Raw genomic sequence first — 4,031 nt, 5'->3', positions numbered from 1 at the left:
TACCAGCAGGGTCACCTATGGTGGACAGGTTTCAGATGAGCTTCCAACCAAAGACAGAGTAGGAAGAAGGAATGACGAACTACTTCCGAATATTTAGTCACTGAAAACCTTAAGGATTTTTCTGTTAAGAGTTCATTTATTTTGGAACTTTGTGATTGGATGCATAGATATTAGTTGCATCTTCCTGGTGGATTGATCCTTTAGTCATTATGTTGTTGTTGTTGTTAAGTGATGTCGAGTCAATTCCAACCCCCAGCGACCCTGTATAGCATTTCCGAGGAGCAGCTGGTGAACTTGAACTGCCGACCTTGCAGTTCAAATGGCATTGCAGTCTGGCGCATTAACCCACAGTGCCACACCAGGACTCCATTATATAATGTCCCTTTTGCCTCATAATGGATATTGAATTAGTGTATTTTGTCCCAATATTGCTATTCCTGTTTTCTCGTGAATGCTGTTTGCTGGATGTGTTTGTTTTCTGCCTCTGTCCTTTGATTTTTAGCTTATTATAAAGTTGTGTCTGAGATATGTCTCTTGTAGACAACATATTGATGGGTCATTTTTTCTAAAAAAAAGTCCCATTCGGGCACTCTGTTTTCTGAGTGGTGCATTTAAACTATTTACAGACCATCAATAGATGTGGATTCATTGCTGTCATTTGGATGCTTTCGTATGTGTGTGTGTGTGTGTGTATGTGATATTGACAGCTTGTTTCTGTGCTGAGCTCTTTCTGTATATGGATTATATTTTCCTGTTATTGTTACTACTGTCTTTTCAGTCTTTTTGGCTTCTGCCATATTGTTGAGTAGATTGATGACTTTTCTTTGTGCTCATCCTGGAGTTGACCACAAACACACTGCCACTCAGTCCAACTCCAACTCAGCAACTCTGCGTGAGAGTTCTGACTAGAAATCTTTATGGAAGCAGACAGCCTCATTTGTCTCCCAAAGAATGGCTAGTGGATTTGAACCACCACCCTTGTGGTTAGCAGTTCAACGCCTAACCCCCAGCCCCAATAGGACTTCTGAGTGACAGGCAGAACTGAACATACCTGAGCACTCTTATGTCATTTGGAGGGCCAGAAGGGGTGTTAGGAGTATGACCAGGTATACTGGAGTGCTCTCATGATGTTTGGTGGGTCGACAGGTGGTGGGGAGGATGCTGCGCTGCCTTTTAGGGTGCCACCTTAGCACAAGACGGTCTATTAGATTCCGACTTGGCTAGACCCTGGTCCTGACTTCTGCCACCCTCAATCCACAAGGCTGCTCACATGCTTGACTTCGTTGACAAAGTTCTCAAGGCAAGGAATCTTCATACTCATCCCCCTCTTTTCTCTTTAGATTCTAGATTTTCCTATAAATTTTACCTGATAGTTTCTTAGTATTTTTTTCCCAAGGCTTTGAGATGCTAAGATTTTATTTATTCTGCCCTAACCCTCAGATACACCATCCTTCAGACTCCTAACCTACATTTTCCTTAATTAGATCTATTCCTGAACTTTGCATCAATGGAATCCTAGCCTGTACTTTTATATCTGGTTCCTTTCACTCAACAAGTTGAAGAGATTCGTTTCTGTAACTACATGCAACAGTATTTCACTCTTTCATGTTACAATATAGTAGTTTCATTGTATGAATATGCAACAAGGAAGGAGTTGGTCCATTCAGCTCCTGATTTGTATTTGTTTCCAGTTTTCTGAAATTATGAACAAAACTTTATAAACATCTTATAAAGTCTTTTTGCAGATGTGCTTCTCCTTTCTCTTGGACAAATATCTAGATGTGCAATTTCTGGATTATAAGGGAGGTATACATTTACTTTCATAAGAAACGACCAAAAATGTTCTAAAGTGATCACCATTTTACAGTTCTACCAGCAATATATTTCTGATTGCTCAACACCCTGTCCAACATTTGACATACTGCGAATCTTTTTCCTCTAACTCATCTAGTGAGCATGATGGGGAGAAGGGTGAGGCTTTCTGCTCCCAGAGATTTACAGCCTGAAAATGCTATACAGGGCCGCTATGAGTTGAACTGACTCCACAGCACAGTCAGCAGATCTCTGAACCACAAGGTGAGTAGTTCAAGCCCACCAGCTGTTCCACGGGAGAAGGATGAGGCTTTCTGCACTCACAGACATTCACAGCCTCAAAACCCTATACAGGGTCTATATGAGTCAGAACTGACTTAACAGCACACAACAACAAACACAGTAGTGGCCAATGCAATTAAAAAAGAAAAAGTACATTTATTGGAAAGAAGAGTCAAAAGAATCCACTTGAAATATTTCAGAATAAAAGAGTTCATGAAAAGGCCAAATATTAAATACATTTATAAAACTCAATGCGTGTATTACATATTGATAAAGACCAATAAGAAAATGAGTAAATAAAGGACGTACTTACAGTAGTTTATATATTTATAGCAGGAAAATAGATAAAATTTCTCAGAATAAACTTACAAGAATGTGACAGACTCCTGAGAAAATGGTAAAATCAGGTAAAGAAGAGAATCACTGAGCAGGTGACGTCTAGAATGGAGACTAAGGCAGACACAGATATGCGCCAAGCTGGGATTCACTGCACTCAGTGTGCACCATATCTCAGGTATAGGATTGTTTTAGTGACAATGCAAGACAATGCCCAGAGGTTTGATCATATTACATGACAACAGGAGCCTACGCAGACAGTACAAGCTGAGACTAGGTGGGGTCACGGAACAGAGGGTTGACTTGAGTCAGGCACTGAATGTGTCGTTCCCTCTCTGCCTCTAAGGAAGGATCACAGAGAAGATGATTACACAGCACAAAGTGAACCACAAAGTCTATTAAAAATCAGTGAGGAGTGAGGCATTAAAGGAAAAAAATTAAGCCTATGTTTTATGGCTTTATATTAATCGAATTTCCTTGACATTATAATAGAATTTAAATTTATTAAGATTTATACTGATTGTAAAACCAAGTCTAAATTTGGTTAAGTAAGCAAAATACCAGGAGAGAGGTCTTAAGATGTCCTCATTGCTACAGTCTATTTTCCTAGAGATGCTCTAGTGGTACGATGGTTAAGTACTTGGCTGCTAACACAAAGGTGGGCGGTTTGAATCCACCAGTAGTCCTATGGAAGAAAGATGTGGCAGTCTGCTCCCATGAAGCTGTACAGCCTGGGAAACCCTATGGGCACTCCTACTCGGTCCTACATGGTTGCTATAGAGTTGCTATGAGTCAGATTTGACTCTATGACAATGGGTTTATGGAATTTATTTCCTTACCATCACCACCTAATGGAGAAGACCTTGAATTCTAGACAGAATGAGCTAAGATTCTGTGGGCCAGACATTATACTAAACACTTTGACATTTATTGTTTTTATTGTTAGGTGCCATCCAGTAGGTTCCATCTGATAGTGATCCTGTATGCACAACAGAACGAAACACTGCGATCCTTAAAATTGTTATGATTAAGTTTTGCTGCTGCCACTATGTCAGTTCATCTTGTGGGGAGGGGGGTGTGGAAATCAACCCTCCACTTTACCAAACATGATGTCGTTCTCCAGGAACTGATCCTTCCTGACAACATGTCCAAGGAATGATAGAGAAAGTTTCGCCATCCTGGTTTCTAAGGAGCATTCTGGCTGGATTTCTTCCAAGTCAGATTGGTTTGTACTTCTGGCAATCTATGGTACTTCAAAATGCTTCCCCAACACCATAATTCAAATGCATCCATTCTTGTATGATCTTCCTTATTCACTGTCCAACTTTCACATGCTTATGAAGTGATAGAAAATACCATCCTTGGGTCAGGCATACCTTTGTCCTCAAATGGACATCTTTGCTCCTGAACACGTTACAGGTTTGCCTAATGCAGTATGTTGTTTGTTTACTTGGCTGCTGCTTCTTTGAATGTTGATTGTGGTTCCAAGTAAAATCAAGTCTTTGACAACTTCAGCCTTTTCTCCATTTATCATGATGATGTTTATCGGTCGGTCCAGTGGTGAGGATTTTTGTTTTCTTTACAATGAGGTTCAACCCATA

The sequence above is a fragment of the Chrysochloris asiatica genome, unplaced genomic scaffold (assembly GCF_000296735.1).
Source record: "Chrysochloris asiatica unplaced genomic scaffold, ChrAsi1.0 scaffold00144, whole genome shotgun sequence".
NCBI classification, from domain to species: Eukaryota; Metazoa; Chordata; class Mammalia; order Afrosoricida; family Chrysochloridae; genus Chrysochloris; species Chrysochloris asiatica.
This window is presented reverse-complemented; position numbering follows the sequence as displayed.